We start from the raw sequence: 17,543 nt of genomic DNA on the forward strand, positions 1-17,543 counted from the left end.
TATTTCCAAATTGTAATGTACAAACCAACCATTTCTATATATATTGGTGCGTACACTAGAAGCATGATCACACAATGCCATCAGTTGTGAAAATATAATACAGCATCTCACTGCTTATAATTTGCAATGAGCTTAGGTAGCACCATCTTTGGGAAGTCCATGATCACAAAATTGGGCTTAATGCCCCAAACACTTTCTTAGAAAGTCCATGTAGTGATTATGGATACTATGGTGGAATGTACAAGATGTCTTTTTCTCACACTTCTTTACTCTTTCACACAGAGTGATGCTGAATTTGGAGTTTGATTATCTTTGTCTGTTCACACCACTCTACCTACTGCTTTGACTTGGTGCTGCTATGGAGTTTGGGTTTTGACCATCCTGATTCAGACTATGTGCTTACTTTTTCATTTTTCACCATATTAATGTTTTTCCATTATTTAATGATTTAATTAGATGGACTTATTAAAAATAAATCATAAAATCTGCCAGAGATTGGCTACTAGGTTCTTTAATATTTTAATTTAACAAATTGTTTTAAATAGTGAGAATCTTTTGGCCTTCAACATGTCTCGTGACTTTTTTGTTCTGTTTGATACCAATCTTTAATGTAATCCTTTTATTTGTTAATTTGTTTATAACATACATTTTTAAGAAGAATTTATGCCTTCATCTAAACAAAAGAATCAATTTCATCAATTCTTTGCTGTGAATTGTTAGGAATAATTATTATTTATGCATCCATCCCTTATCCAGCCCGCTATATCCTAAATACAGGGCCACGGGGGTCTGCTGAAGCCAATTCCACCCAACACAGGGCGCAAGGCACGAAACAAACCCCGGGCAGGGCGCCAGCCCACCGCAGTATTATTTATTTATTAATTAATTATTTTGTGTTTCTCTTTTTTTTTAGCTTTGTTACTGACATCATCACACCATCTTTTTTAATATAATTTCTTATTGGTATGGTCATTGGTTTTCATGGGCACTGTCATATTGTTTGTAGCCATGACCCCATTTCTAGTTAGGACCTATGATGTCATCACATATAAAATCTATAAAAGATTTTACCATGCATTAACTGGCACCTGAATGTTACTTAATAAAGCAAAATCTCTTTTGGAAAGACACAACTAGTTTTTCAAAGAGCAGATTAGGTACGTAAATGTTGCTTTCATGTTGACTCTTGATTTGCGGTTGTTATTTTAGCTTCGATATTTTGGTATCACCGACTCTGCCTCCTGACCATTGCTAGTCTGACTACTTTTAAGAAAATCGCTTTAAGGTACATTTGTGTCGCTCCTCTAAGTTCTAATAGGATTTCATTTACATTTACCTTAATTCACTTAGCAGGTGCTTTTATCGTCAACGTATTCAAGTAAATATCAGTCTGGGGGACTGCTTTGAAACATGTGTTACAGGTCAGAAGTGCAAATCTAATCATCACAAGTGAGGAGCTCACCACTGAACAGAGTTACTCTTATCTTAGCTACTAAGAATCTTGCATCAAAAGCATTATCAATTAGAAAGATATTTACAGAACAAGACAATCTTCAAATACTTCTTAAAAACATTCAGGGAGTCAGCAATTCGGATGTGGATAAGCAACAGGTTCCATAAAGCTGCACTGTCCTGGAAAATAATGGAACTGGAACCTGATTTGGAGAAGCTTCCTATGCCTCCCTAATTTGGGGAAGCTTTATTTGTTGGGCTGTTTCAAGTCATCTTTTCTGTTGTGCCATTGTGCACAATTTTTGTTAGCTCTGCTTATTAAATGGGGCCACCTGAGTGGCGCCCCAACATTCAAAGTGGTTCTGCCCTTCTTTCCACTGATCTCTTCTCTGCTGCTCTTTCCAGAGGTGGCATCACCAGATGTAATTCATCAGCAGACCTCAGTGGCTGAGAAGGAGCATAGGACTTTATGAGTGCCTCCATATACAGTATATAGTTGCTGATCCATTGACTACTCCGTAGGCAGGTATGAAAGATCTGAGCTTTAATGTGTTCTGTTACATGGGAACCAGTAGGGTTAGTTCCAAACGTTCGTGATAACGTGAAAGTTGTCATTCTGTGGATGGTAGAACAGTCAATGCTTCAGATGTTGCTATATTGAATGTAACTTTATACAACAACATTGCTAGACACACAGACACAATTCTAACAGAATATGCTAGTCAGTACTAGAAAATTTATGGAAACAGGATGAACAAATTGATAAAGTGAAACATTTACCAAGAAGAAAAGTAATACACACGTCCACCACCTCATTCACAGGGTCTAGAATACAGGGCTCCAAAGTTACATTAAAATAAAGAATTTAGATTAAGAATTACAGTACACATCATATTTTATATATATATATATATATATATATATGTTACACATCATATTATATATGATGGCGGTCCAGATCTAATAATGCAATTTTCATTACACTATAACTTATTAAGTTTATCACATAGAGAATTCACAAAAAAATCAGTGAATTAATTCAATGTAAGTCCATTTTTGTTTATTACAAGATATTTCAAACAATTCTTTTGTCTTGTATTGTGTTCCTGCATTGCATTAAAAGTTGCATAATTAGATATGGACCACCCTGTATACTGAACAGACTGAAGAGTTCTTCTGTTCTCCATTGGCCTCTTTCAGATGTGATTTTTAACTATATGCATTAAAGTCGAGGATTGTGCATATTTTCACAGCATTTCACTTTACTTTTCTCATTGAGTAGATGAAGGTTACAGAATTTAAATTTTAACTCTACCACTACGGTATATCCAAAAGAAGTGAGTTCTTACGAAACCAGTGTTCTCTGCTGGGTGCATCGGCACTTCTGTTTATAGTTTGTCATTGTGCTTGTAGAGATTAATAAAGTTTTGCCTTTTGCATATTTGGTGACCCCTCTCTGAAGCTCATCGAATCCAAGTTGTGTCCTCTGCTTTGAACACAAGTATCAAAATGCCAGGCAAGGATCGTAGAGCCTTTTGCTTTCTGCCCTATAGTTTATTTAAACATTTGAATGGAGGCCATGTGTTGTCACAGGCTCACAGGAAGCACAAGTGCAAAAACAAAGCAGACGGTCATGTGGCTTGTAAATTTATGGGGATCATATATTAGGACAAATACAAGGGTGAGTAAATAATTTATAGGAAAACATCCAATTTAAAAATTTGCACCAGTCAGCTCTCAATAAATGATTCCTCTTTTCATACTAATCAGCCTGTGTTTACTTAAAAGAAATATATAAAGAATAGTATCAGCATTCAGTCAATGGGAGCCAGAGCCTAACTTGGCACAAACAGAAAGGAAATAAACCTTCACGACTACACCACGAGACAAACTCATGCATGAGCGCACGTTTACTGATTTTACATTCACAATTTACAACACAGCAGAAAAAATTCTGCTTATGGTTTATAAAGCCTTAAATAATCTCGCCCCATCTTATATATCGGAATGTCTGACACCTTATATTCCAAATCGTAACCTCAGATCCTCAAATGAGTGTCTCCTTAGAATTCCAAGAACAAAACTTAAAAGAAGTGGTGAGGCGGCCTTCTGCTGCTATGCACCTAAAATCTGGAATAGCCTGCCAATAGGAATTCGCCAGGCTGATACAGTAGAGCACTTTAAAACACTGCTGAAAACACATTACTTTAACATGGCCTTTTTATAACTTCACTTTAATCGTAATTTAACTTAATCCTGATACTCTATATGTTCAATCTCCTCAAAATAACTATTCATGGTGGCTCTAAAATCGGTACTGACCCCTACTCTCTTTTCTGTTTCTTTTTCCGGTTTCTTTGTGGTGCCACCTCCACCTACTCAAAGCTTCATGATGCTCAAACAATGATGGATGGATTAAAAGGCAGAAGTCTACGTGACCATCATCATCATCAAGCCCTTCCGTGAGAACCCTAAATCCAAAGAGGACTGTTTCATTTATGTTAGGTAGAATGCCCAGAGGGGACTGGGCGGTATCATGGTCTGGAATCCCTACAGATTTTATTTTTTCTCCAGCCGTCTGGAGTTTTTTTGTTTTTTCTGTCCCCCCTGGCCATTGAACCTTACTCTTATTCGATGTTAATGTTGATTTATTTTGTTTTATAATTGTGTCTTTCATTTTTCTATTCTTTAATATGTAAAGCACTTTGAGCTACTGTTTGTATGAAAATGTGCTATATACATAAATGTTGTTGTTGAACACCAAATGGTCCAAGTTGCAGTTAGGAAATGGAAGGCAAGCTGGATACCAATGGAAAGCCCTTGACGCCAAGGAAGTATTAAACTCAAATTGATATTCATTTATTGCCTTTCATTTGTTTTTTTTTTTTATTTTTTGCTGCTAAATAGAACTATACATAAATAGTGTGGTTTCATGGGAATTTTAGAAGATGTGTTTATACATGTTGTCTGCGATTAATGAGATTTGTTATCCCACAAGCAGACATATGATCAGATTCCCTTGTGCTGCCTCATTTAATGCTCTGGTTTATGAGTTATGCCTTGGCTTACGAAGCTTTAAACACTGAGCCTTGTATCAAAGCTCCCAGTGAATCAGAACATAATGAAAGTAAAACCCACAAAGCAGCTGGTCTGGATAGTGTTTAACTCAGCGCCTGTAAACCCTTCCCAGATCATCTAACATCTGCATTTGCTGACATTTTCATTTGCTTTCTGTGAGTGATACCTATATGTTAAAAAAAATATATGTAGTATATATATGTATAGTAAATATGCATAGTGTATAGTGAATTACAAAAGTATTCAGAGCCCTTCACTTTTCTGCACGCTTCATTGTGTTGAAGATTTATTTTTAAATAGAGAAATTTGCCCGTTCAGTCCACACACAATAACCCATAATGACAAAGTGAAACCATGTTTTCAGAAAGGTTTGCAAATGTATTAAAACTGAAATCTCTCATTCATTGTGGTCAAATGCATGCCATTTGTTTAAATTGCTAGCTCTTGATTGGGCTTCATTTAATGAGATCCACACCTTTGTATTTAAGGCCCCACAAATCGCAATGCATATTATAGCCATAGTGTGCAGCAAATATAATCAAGAATCAATACCTCACTGTGGTTTATACCCCCTATATAGATTTGCAGTCATATGTGTAATTTTGTGTGCAGTATTTACTTGTTTTAAACCTAACTAGCCCCTGCATCACTTGCAAATATATTTCTGGTAATATTCCTCCCTGCAGTGGGCCTCCTGACAGTCCAAAAACTTTATTGATTGCATTTTTTCAACAAAGTGCTTGGTACTCTATATAACTGAAACAAGGAGACAACTCACAGGAACATGCCCGGACTGCTAAGATCAAGCTCCTGCTCAATCCTATTGTGTAACATCCGAATTCTCTTAATGATCCACGCTGATCTTTTTGCTTGAGTCCTTTAAAAACTAAAATTCCAAACGAATGTGAACTCTGATTTTTTGATATTTCTCCAGCATTGTATGGCCAACCTAGCTGACCATTGGCCCAGGAAACAGACTGCACAGATAAAGCACCCTGAAGCAAAGCTTTTAGGCAGAGCTGTCCATCACCAGAATAACTGTTTGTAACATCACAAACTTCAGAACCCCACGTGGCTTTGTGACATAAAGAAGAGCCCATCTGGGAAACCAGGAGAGAGAGAGAGAGACCCCATTTCATCGGAGAGAATCTATCCACCTGGATGATGAAGAATGCAGATCATACGTCAGCCCACTGCTGCCCAGAATGACACCTTATTTTCACACTGATATTTTCTTTTCAGTTAATCTTCAGTCTTTTATGTCTTTATTGAAAGTATTGTTAATGTTCTTACTTTGAAGTAATAAAGAAAATGCAGGGCACCTAAGTGTGGGGAAATTGTTACTTTCTTTTGGACAGGTTTAGGAGGTTGAGGGGAGATGTCTCCAGCAGAGAGCAGCACCGTGAGAGTGATGCATTGTTGTTTGGAAAGTGGCATTAACCAAAATGTGTCAGCTTCCATGTACAGTATCTAGGTTATTTTCAAGGACCAAGGTAGCCTTGTAGAGGGGCTACAGAATAGTAGGTACTTTTTGTGTTTGTGTCGAGTCGCGTTTTGTTCACATTGTCCCGTTTACTATCGTGTGTGTGTGTGTGTGTGTGTGTGTGTGTGTGTGTAAGTAAATGTTGTCCCCAGAAAACAAATTGAAAAGGACGATGCAGGGAAACCGCGACCCCAAGACTGGAATTACCTGTTTCCACAATCATTATATCCGGGATATTTGTCATTTAAATGTGGGGAGGCAAGGAGATTGAAGAGCAAGGAGAGGCAGAGAGGAGAAAGGAGTCATTTACACATTCATATTCCAAATCCTCACCTGCAATCAGTGTGCAACTTTACCATTTGCTTTTTTTCATTATCCGGAACAACATAACAACAGCCAGTGCGGAGAAATCCCACGGTTCGGGCTTCATTCAGCCATTGCAGAGGACTCACACAGTGAGGTCATTTTGTATTTTTTCAGGAAGGAGCAAAATATAATTTCAGCCAGTATTCGTTTAATTCAGGACTTTAATAACTCTGGACTCACATCCACTCCAATTGCCATTTGTTTTGATCTGTGTTTGTGTTTTGTGTTCTGTGTGTATTCATTTATTGTTTAGGGGCAAGGGAGGGCTTTGTAGTTTTTTTTTTATTATTACTGTATATTTGTGTGCTTGGGGTAAATAGGATATATATATACTAGACATTAAGCCCGTTACAATAACGGGTGCTAGAACAGTAGTGCATGAACATTAGTAGGAACAGTCTGTATTAAATGGCAAGGGACCTTGACCTCATTCTGTTTCTTGTCTTCGTTTTTTTTTGTCAAAAATATTTTTGCAAGAAGCCAAAAGTAAAATAATAATAAAAATAAAATAGAAATGTATATGACAACACAGTAAGTATAATTGATATTGTCTTAATGTAAAACTTTGTAACAATCTGTAAGACACAATATCTGAAGAAGATATTTAGGTAAAATGTTCTATTTTTTTACCTAATGAAATTTTTCTATACAATTTCATTATAGACAACACTACTTGTAAATATTCTGTCTGAGTTTGGCAACAGTTTGTCTTGTTCAGGACCATCTACAACCTTGACAACAACATCTGGAAAACTTCTAACTTTTGATAATGCAACATATAACTGACTGTGGCTGAATACTGGTTCTGGCAAGTAAATGCCAGCTATTTCTAAGGTCTGCTCTTCTGAGTCTTTCTCTTTTAGCGTTTTCTGACGGTCATTTTCTTTTTCTTCAATCGATCTATTTGCTTGTATTTTTCTTTGTCTTTCAGCCTTTCTTTTGTTGATGTTTACTTGTTGAGCTGACCGTTCTTCCAGGAGATGTTGCTTATATAGGATTTGATTGTCCGTGTCTTTTGTCCTACTTGACGTGTCCTTTTTTTGGGTGGCATGTTGTTAGTAGATACGTCCGTAATATTTTCTCTTACAGTAATACTGGCTTGTATGTGGCTGTAATATGCGTCACTGTATTGTGTGTCGTTAATTTTCTCTCGCAGTAATACTGGTTTGTATTTCTGTAAAATGCCTGTCATTTTCTCGGACAGCTTTGTTGTCCGTAATATGACTTTAATTTTCTGTCACAACATTGGGTAATCAGCAGAGTGTCCCCAGCAACTGATGTAATGTGTGGTGTGTAGCTGATAATCGTGCCCGTGGCGTCTCCCCAGCAAGTACTGTTTAGTTCCTCAGCAAGTATTTTAATCTGTGCTGGCGTGCAGCTGATTATTGTATGTGTGGCGTCTCCACAGCAACGGATTTTATATGCGCGGCCACGACTACCCAATCAGCACTCTCCCCAGCAATGTTGTCCTTTATTTCTTATCATGCATGGCCGTGGCAAGGCCATTCACTGTGTGCCCAGCTTCCAGCGTGTGTGCTTTATTTACTTATCATGCGCGGCAGCGGCTAGGCCATTCACTGTGTGCCCAGCTTCCATTGTGTGTGCGTCCACAGCGCCATGCACATTCACCAGAAGACACACACACACGGACACCTGGACGCACACAGGGGTTTTATTAAAGAGGATATACAGGTATATATATATATATATACAGTGGTACCTCGGTATACGTCTGCTTTGGAATAAATCCAACTTGGTATACGTCCTGTTTAGAGGCGAAATATTTTGCTTGGTATACGACCTTTGTTTGGAATACGACTCGTGTGCTAGAACAACACGTGTGGTATACCGGGCACGCACCATCAAAAAAAAAGGGCCAAGTTTTAACCTGTACAGTAATCCCTTTATATGAAAGCATAACTAAATATATAACGCAGATTTTTCGCTGCTTCGCGGGTTCTGTGGACAATGTGTCTTTTTACTTCCTGTACATGCTTCCTCAGTTGGTTTGCCCAGTTCATTTCATACAAGGGACGCTATTGGCGGATGACTGAGAAGCTAACCAATCAGAGCACGCAGTTAAGTTCTCCTGACTGAGAAGCTAACCAATCAGAGCACGCAGTTAAGTTCCTGCTTGCTGAATGCAGTGTTAACCAGGATGTCTCGTCTCGCTCATTCAGCATCAATGTGTTTCGCTGTGTAAAGAGTTGTGCTCTTTTGTGTTTATCTTTGTGCATAGTCAAGCCCTTCATTATGGCTCCAAAACGATCTGCTACTGCTTCAGGGGCCGTGCTCAAGTGCAAACGGAAGATGTTAACGATTGCCGAAAATGTAAACGTTTTGGATTTGTTGAAGGCTACGATTCTTTTTTAAAAAGTAGGAAAGGAATATAAGATCTACGGCCGCAGTGTCCTTTTAACCAGGGTGCAAAACGAGTTGTAAGTGGATGTAATAAGGCAGTAGTCTGGATGGAATCTGCTTTAGGGATTTGGATTGAAGACTGCCAGAAGAAGAACAACGGCAGTGCTACACAATCGCCTAAAGTGGCTCGTTTGGAAGAGCTGTAACGCTCTCCTTTGTTGTGCAGTAAAATTAAACTCATTGTTATTGGACAAGTCATTTTCATTTATTTCATCTAATTGGTTTTGTATTTATGTATTTTAGTATTAAGCAGTGTTTAAATTATTTTATACAACCCCATCAATGTACTGTGCCAATAACAATAGGATATTTTTTTTCATGGGAACGAATTAATCATTTTCCCATTATTTCTTAAGGGAAAAATTTGTTTGGTATAAGTCCTGTTTGGTATAAGTCCAAGGATCTGGAACGGATTAAGGACGTATACCAAGGTACCACTGTATATATGTATATATATATATAATTTTCCGCTGGTGTCTTTGGGATAGTGGGGGATTGTGTACAGATATATAATATTGAGCATTTGTCTGTCCTTGTATATATATTCGTTTCACTCGCAATATATCTGCACTTGATTTTACATCTCTGATTTGCATTGCCTGTTATTTCATTGCTGGGGGAAAAAAAAGACTATTTGTAAGGAGTATGGCTTGTTATTATCTGGAGAATCCTCAGGTTAGCCAAGTCAATAGTCTTGGTTGTGTAGGTGCCGGTCTGAGTAAAAGGGCAGCTGTTACAGCCTTTAGGTCTAGGATATACCCAAGGACACCTGTGTATTCTTCACGCCTGAGAATCCCTATGTGAATTATCTGCTGTAATCAGTGCTTACATGGATAGGGACTCTGTGTGTGTGTGCAAAAATGACCCAATCTTAAAAACAAAAATAGGTGAGTTCCACTAACCCCACAATTATACTTGGGCATTTGTGAACTTAAAACTGCTTCAGTGAGCCAGGAAACAAGCTAAGATTGTTGCATGTAAGTCAAAAATCTGAGTAAGAAAAGACGTTGCAAGAGTGTTGAAAACCAAAAGATTGACATGTACTCTAAACCAAAACGAAAGACAAGAATCAAAGTCTAAGATGAACGGATGTTGTAACTTAGACATCAAGAATGATTACGCTAAGGTTCAAGCATAAACTCGTACAACCAGGAAGTGCACGATGATGACCTTTATGCCATTGTTGTAATGACATCATGTGTCATACATCCTAAGGCAGTGCCTGTAAAAAAATACAAATGTCACCACAGGAGAATACTGTAGATTCTAAATGAAACATTTTAAACACAATAACAACAAAAACAAATGCATGAAACCACTGAATCCCTTTACCTCAAAAACACCTAAAATGATATACAGAGTTTTTGAATTCAAGAAATAAATTTAAAATTAAAACAGAAGTGAAATTATGACACCTGTATTCATCCAGTTCTCATATTTTCAACTTTTCTTTGGCTACCTTGGGGTAATTCTGGAATGCAGAATTTCTACAAGATTGCCCCCTCCTTGGGACAGTCCTTAACTCCTCTAATGGCTACTTTTCACACTCCTTCCCCATGTGGATTTCTAACCTACTGATTCCTTTTCATTCACACACCAGCTAATGGTTCCTCAGGCAAAATGACTCCACACATCATTTCACGATTGCAACTTGTGCTACACAAATGTTTCATTTTAGGATACTGTACATCTTCTCTAACTTCCAGTAACTTAGTAAGCTATGCTAAAAGGCAGTTTTGATGGTGTATCCTGTTGAGAATGTATAAAGTACTGAACGAGACAGATAAATTGTGGTGGAAACATATGTCACTCTAAATATATAAAAGACTTTTGCAAGCCATACTGGAGAACAGAATTACTGCCCAATAGATTTTAGACGTTGATGGTCATGTTGAGTGAGATGAAGTGGTAGCAGGAACCATTTAGTGTAAAATATAATTGTATGCCATTCTGTGTATAGGACAAAACTTGATGTTGTTATCAAAGGCTTTGGGATGCTTTTGAACAATAATTGTTATTTCTGAGGCCAGGACAAGTATCAATCTTCACAGGGTTCATAGGGTCCCATAAAATTCTTACCTAATAAACATGCAACATGATGCTACTCTCCAATGGCATGATCATCGAGTATTTACTAACTTACCTAAAAATTTCGGTCTTCCTAATCTGTATTCATGAGGATTACAACATTATACTATGGTTGGTAATAAAGACAGGGTAAAAAGTCACCTCCGACTAGATGGAAGCAATAGATTAATTTAATAAATGTGATTGTGGTAGGTAAGCACTTTCAACGGTACGCTCCAGATGAGAAGAGCTAATGTAATTAATTTTAGATTGAAATTAAAAATATATGACGGATTCATCACAGAAGTCCAGCAAAGTTTCTTGCCTGAAAGCCTTTTTAATATCATCATTTCTAATGGGACTTAAGATGTAAGCCTTCATATTAGATATTATTTCATTGAAACATACTAATAGATTTTTATTTCCAGAAGAGGATGTGTAAGTGAACTGCAGGAAACTGAGTCTGTGGATGTGAGTAAGAGATTTTAAATAAGGCTAATCCTCTTCTTTTTTTCGTACTGCGAGATGCCAGTACTTCAAAATAGAAAAGTAAAGGAGGTTTACTGAAATGAATTACCTTCAGACAGAGAGAGGGAGAAAGTATATGGCAGAGAGAAGGTTTATCTAAAATAATAGTTTAAAATCCATTGTGAAGGGACTCTCTTTAACTTCTGTTGGGATCCTGAGGTAACTTCAAGTCAGTCTTCAGTCAAAAAACAGTAGTGCGATCTAAAGTGAGTCCATAAAAAGACTCACAGTACAAGGGGATGTTGGCCATTTGGCTTGGACATACAATAGCAGAGGTGCCTATGATATTATTTACCTTGATTTTCAGAAGGCTTTTGGTTAGGTACACTAAAAGGTTAGTGATCAGCAGCCATATCAACCCCACTTCAGAAATGGTCATCCACTTGAAGCTAAAGATGTTAGGACCCTGCCAGGACTTTGATTGGAGACTATTTAGGAAAAAGCTTTGGTTGCTGCTGAAAAAGGTGTTAGTGAGGCCAGCAGGGTGTGCTTATGCATTGGTCTGTGTGTGGATCCCAATGCTCCAGTGCAGTGACAGGGACAATGCAAATATGGCACCGTTCTTCGGATGAGACATAAAACTGTGGTAAAGATCCCTGTGCATCCTTTGGTGAGAGTAGGGTTTATCCCACTGTCCTGGCTATATTGTCCATCATGGCCCTGTCCATTTCTGCCCCCCTAATTATCCCCTGGCTTTAATTGGCTATCTCTCTCACCCCTTCTCCATGTAATTACAATACTGAGTGAGTGTACTGGTGCAATTTAGCTGCTCTTGCATCATTCAGGTGGATGCTACACATTGGTGGTGGTTGAAGTGGTTCCCCTCTGTCTGTGAATAGCAGTTTTGAGTAGTGAGAAAAGCACTTTATAAATGTAATTAATTAATTAAAAGAAATGGGAATTCAGGGTGTGGTGTGTGGGCACCAAGAAAATTGACTCAGACATAGGAAACAAAGGGTTATGGTGAGGGGAACCTTTTTCAATAATTAAGTGATGTTAAAATGTGTTGTTCCTCAGGACTCAATGCTGGGGCTGGCGATCTTTGTGAAATACATAAATGATCTGGACAAGAATATAATCAATAAGCTGGTTGTTTTCAGATGATACCAAACTCTTTGGAAAGGAAGATAACGTAGAATCAGCTACATTGTTACAGAAGGACTGGGACAAAATACAAACTTGAGCAGATCCATGGGAGGTGAAATTTAATATAAGTAAATGTAAAGTGTTATGTGTAGGAAGTAAAAATATTAGATTTGAATACGCAATGGCAGATCTGAAACTTGAAGGTACACTTTATGAAAAGAACATAGGAGTCGCAGTGGACTCATCACTGTCTGCATCCAGACAGCATACAAATGTGATCATGAAGACTAATAGGATGACAGGATACATCATGAGGTGTGGAGTCCAAGTTCAGGGAAGTTATGCCTAAACTATACGACACACTAGGGAGGTCTCACCTGAAGTACTGTGTGCAGTTTTTGTCTCCATGTTACAAAAAAGACAGAACAGCGCTAGAGAAGAAGAACAGAAGAAGAGGCTGATTCTGGGACTGAGAAGTTTGAGTTATGAGAAGAGATATAATGAGTTAAACTTTTCTAGTTTAAGCAAATGAAGATTAAGAGGGAGCATGATTGAAGTGTTCAAAATTATGAAAGGAATTAATACACAAGGTCCCAGCTGTTACTTCAAGGGGTGAATTCTATACAAATATTAGAAAGTTTATCTTCATACAAAGAACTATAGTCACATGGAATAAATTACCAAGACGTTTGGGGAAGAATAGAACTTTAGGAACCTTTAAATTCTGACTTGATTTTATTGTGGTCAATTCAGATGAAAAGGATAAACAAACTCATTGGTTTGAATGGCCTGTTCTCATCACAGCTTTTCTAATGTTCTAAAGCAGTGTTTCTTAAACTATGGGTCGCAATCCAATGTCTGAACTTGGATCATACTGAATCTTGAATTACAATTGTACAGAATGAGAGGAGGTTGAGAACGGTTTACAGAATACTTTGTGATGGGTCACTGCTTGCAAGGGGAAAACAATCTCCCCTGGATGATGAATGGCACTAAATCTTCAAGGTGGAGCGGTGGAAGTTCCACAAGGGAGAATGTGGGTCGCTCATAATGCAAAACGCAAATGTTTAAGAGACACTGTTATAAAGTTCTAATGTACTCTTTGCAGTGCTCAGTTACAGTTTTTCTCAGTTGCCTATGCCGTCCAATCAAGCCAGAAGTGAATGTAGTCAGTTCTAAAAGCCATATGAGCAAAACAGCAACCACCTCAACACAACAGTCAACCATTTCACAGTGAATACGCACCAGTCTCAATTGCAAATGGACATTTTGCAAAACAGTAGAAACAGCAGTCATCCAGAGACTCAGAAATAAGTTGAAAGTATTAAGTAAGCAAAATGCAGCAAGATTCCCTCAGCTGACAACAATCAATCCCAAATCATTGAATTGAAGTGCCTCCATTTTGCAATGAATTAAGAAATCTGTTGATATATGAATCAGAACATACTACACATACAGAGGAGTGGTTGGTGGAGTGAACTTTATGTCAGCACAGGAAATAAAATGAAATAACAAGAAGAAGAACAGGTTGAGTGAGAGTTCTGACACAAGCTTAAAGAACTGATGGGAGATGACTGTGAAGAACAAAGATCTCTAATGACATACAAGCAACAATTGATGCCCATTTCCTAAATCATGGCCAGGCCATGTGCGAGGCTGGTCTAGGGGTGGCTTTAAGGATTCTGACATTCGTGAATGAGAATCTGTAAGTCACCACTCTGCAAATGTATACCTGTACGTTATACATATAACCAGTGCTGTACCGGAATATACGACGTAGATCCAACCTGTATTTGCAAAAACATTTATTTTCAACAAACTTTTAACAAATCTCCCATCTCTACATTACTGTGATATTGTACCTCCAAGGGGAACCCCCAGTGCTTTCTAGTATCTGTAAATCAGAATCCTTTTAAACCTCCAAGGGGAATCTCACCCTGCACAATCTGAATTTGTTTCCATAATCAGCAGCCAAAAAACCAAGCAATAGTGCCAGTAGTTTTTGTCCACTTCCACCACAGCATGTGATTGAGTTTGATAACCACTGCAGTAGAAATACTCAATAGAAATACACTTGAATTTTCATAGAACTGAAAGAAAATCTCTCGCTTGTGGGTAAGGTAAGGTGCCTGTGCCTAACCAAGAGGCAGCAATTGTTCAGATGGTGCACTTGAGCAACGCCATACATTTGAGTGAAATAGCAACAGCTGTAACTGCAAACCGAACCATTTTCTGAGACATGCATGCTGTTGGTGTATTAAAAATTAATCAGGTGCTGAAACACCACTGAATAAAAGATCTACAGAATACCCTTTGATGGAAGAAGTGGCAGAGTTAAGGAAGTGAGATATCTGTATATACAGGTAGGATACCAAAAACAAACAGGTAGGTTTTACAAGCTAGTCCTACAGTACATCCATGTGTCTCACTTAGTCTTCCCTATTGTGAGGATATTGGAACAGGATGTCTTCATTTACTGTATGTTGATGAAGTTGGCTTCAATATGTTTAAGACAAGGAGGTGTGAGAGGAATGTTATTGGGCGACTGTCCAGCTTAAGAGCCCAGAGAGATACATATGTTACCACATGTGCAGCCGTATCAGACACAGATCCTGACGACTGGACTGTGTACCACGCCATGCCAACTCACATTCCTTGATTAGGGCTTCATAGACTAGTCTTTGCGCCCAAGGAGGAACAAGTCACCAAGCTCAATGATCCCAATCCCACACTATGATGTCCTAAGGGATGATGTATCTTTTCACCACTTTTCCGCAGTGAAGAAACTCTTTTTAGGATCATACACATATGTCAATGGAATGTTTTCCACCATACTCCCCAATTCTTAGGAACGTCTATGATAAGCATCTTTATGACCGAATGCTGCTGATAGATGACATCACTAAAGCATATTGCATAATCACTTTGTCAGTGTGCCAGGGCTAATGTGGGCATTCCAGGAATTATTTCCCCAGCTGTCTGCCTTGGAAGCATATTTTATTGTGGGTGATGTTGATAACACCACATTGGCCAACATTAAGGAAAGAGGAGATCCAAACAGCATGTAGTCCTGTGTTCTATGTTTCTGTTATAAGAGATGGAAAACTTTTTTCACGGTACTATAAATGTGTGCAAGTTTTTCTTTCTTGAGTCTCCTTTTGTTAATCTGCCAATGTTAGGAATCATAATTAGAGATGTAATCATTAGATTTATAATAAAGGAATAAATATTCTTTTCCCTGGGATTACACACAGTAAGCAACAGGCTTCCCACCATAAAACTGACTACACCGTCCATGTTATGCCTCTGTGTGAAGGATGTTTTACCACGGATAAGCCAGTGACTGCTGGTATGGGTTAGTGTTATGATGCCATGTACTACTATTTTGATTGAATTATCAACTCCCGTTTGATCAAAGCACACCACCTCAAGCAAGCAAAAGTAACAAACAAGGGCCTACTGGCAGCCCTCTGAAGATGTGTTAAATCTTGAGGTAGCTTTGTACAAGTCTTAATTCAAAGAACTGCAAAGTAAAAAAGACAGGACCACCAAATTTCATAAACCAATCGGGACTCCAAAGTGAAGAAGATAAAGAGAAAAGGAGAGTGTGGTAGAAGGTGACTGGTGAAGAAGGGTAGGGGATAAACATCTGAAGACATGCAGAGATGGAGCAGCACAGTCATGTCGGAGTGAGTAGCTCTTGGTACTGATGAAATATCAAAGTGAGTTGTAGTCCAGTCAGCATCACTTGCCTAATGGAGCGAGTTGAGTGCATGATCTCTGACCTGGACATGAGTGTCAAGAGGCAGTTTATGTGTCTCTTTTAAGATGTATTGGGTTAGATGAACCTAGACAAAGGAGTATTGACTTCTTAGAGAGTCAAGTCTGCGGGGGCTGTCAAAAAACAGGGCCAGTTAAAGCCCATTGAGACATTCCTTGTGTTATTTTGGGTTATACAAGAAATAAATTGTTGTTGTTTGCCTGTTGAAAATGAGTGCCCTATGGAATTCTGAACCCAACCATGCATCTGATTAAAAGCGTAGGGGTTGCTAATGTTGGACGAGGTGAAGATAAATTTACACGTAATAAAGGACTTTGAATGCCTTTATTGTTTTGTCATGGTAGGACAAACTGTACTAGAATCTGTGTGTGATTAGAATAATGTGGTTAAGGGTGACAAAGGTTTCAGGGAAAGTGTTATCTGGTGTGATTGCTGACATTTCAAAATGGAATATCATACTAAATATGAAACACAACTAAGTTACCTTTTCTTAGATAATGTGCCATAAAGCTCAACATGTATTGTCATACATTTACAGGTATTGATTGTATCATAAACTTTGTGATCTCTGTTCTTCAGGAAAATACAAGATTAAGATTATTCTCAGCCATCACTACAAATAACACAGGGTATGTAAAATATAAAATATCATTGAGGATGGAATATTCCTTTATTTTCCTTATTGTGATTAATGTTTGTAAAGGAGAAATGAACAGATGATCTTAACTCATTATTTTATAATTTTTTTTTTTTTCTATTTCTTAAACTGCATTGTGAATAATGCTGTCTGAATAAATGATCTGCCTTGGATTCTGTCTGAGTGTAGTCTACATCCAACTGTCTGAACTCTAGCAAGCCACTGAGATGTTCTTCTGGCACACACTTACATGCAAAGCAGACAACAACATTGAGATTTTTCATGTTGCGCTTAACCCTTGTGTCATCACTCTTCAGACAGAATGCCAGTAGATTAGAATTCCCATACTTTCTTTTTATGTCTCTCAGAACCATGCAGATTAAAGTTTCAATCACTTAATTCTGGATGGTTTTCAAAGTGTACTTTGAATTTGGGGGGAATATATCAGCAAGGTATTGGTCTTTTTTTCATTCTGCGTTTAAAGAGCGTAACAAAACAACTTTACAGTGTGGCAGATGGCCAGGACCAAGGTAGCCAGCTTATCCAGAGCATTGCCTCCCCAGGAATGTTACATGGCAGCCCCCCTGCGTTGTAGCGGTGCCTCGGACTCCCGCAGGGCTTAATTGGAGTTTGGTGCAGCCCTG

The 17,543-nt window shown here is 38.2% G+C and overlaps 1 protein-coding gene across 3 annotated transcripts in view; it reads right to left on the reverse strand.

Moving 5' to 3' along the window:
- The window catches only part of si:rp71-17i16.5 (phosphatidylinositol 4,5-bisphosphate 3-kinase catalytic subunit gamma isoform), a 69,157-nt gene that overhangs the window by 31,483 nt on the left and 20,131 nt on the right, over positions 1 to 17,543 (reverse strand). The gene's annotated exons all lie outside the window — the stretch shown is intronic.

The sequence above is a fragment of the Polypterus senegalus genome, chromosome 12 (genome assembly GCF_016835505.1).
Source record: "Polypterus senegalus isolate Bchr_013 chromosome 12, ASM1683550v1, whole genome shotgun sequence".
In the NCBI taxonomy this organism is placed as follows: Eukaryota; Metazoa; Chordata; class Cladistia; order Polypteriformes; family Polypteridae; genus Polypterus; species Polypterus senegalus.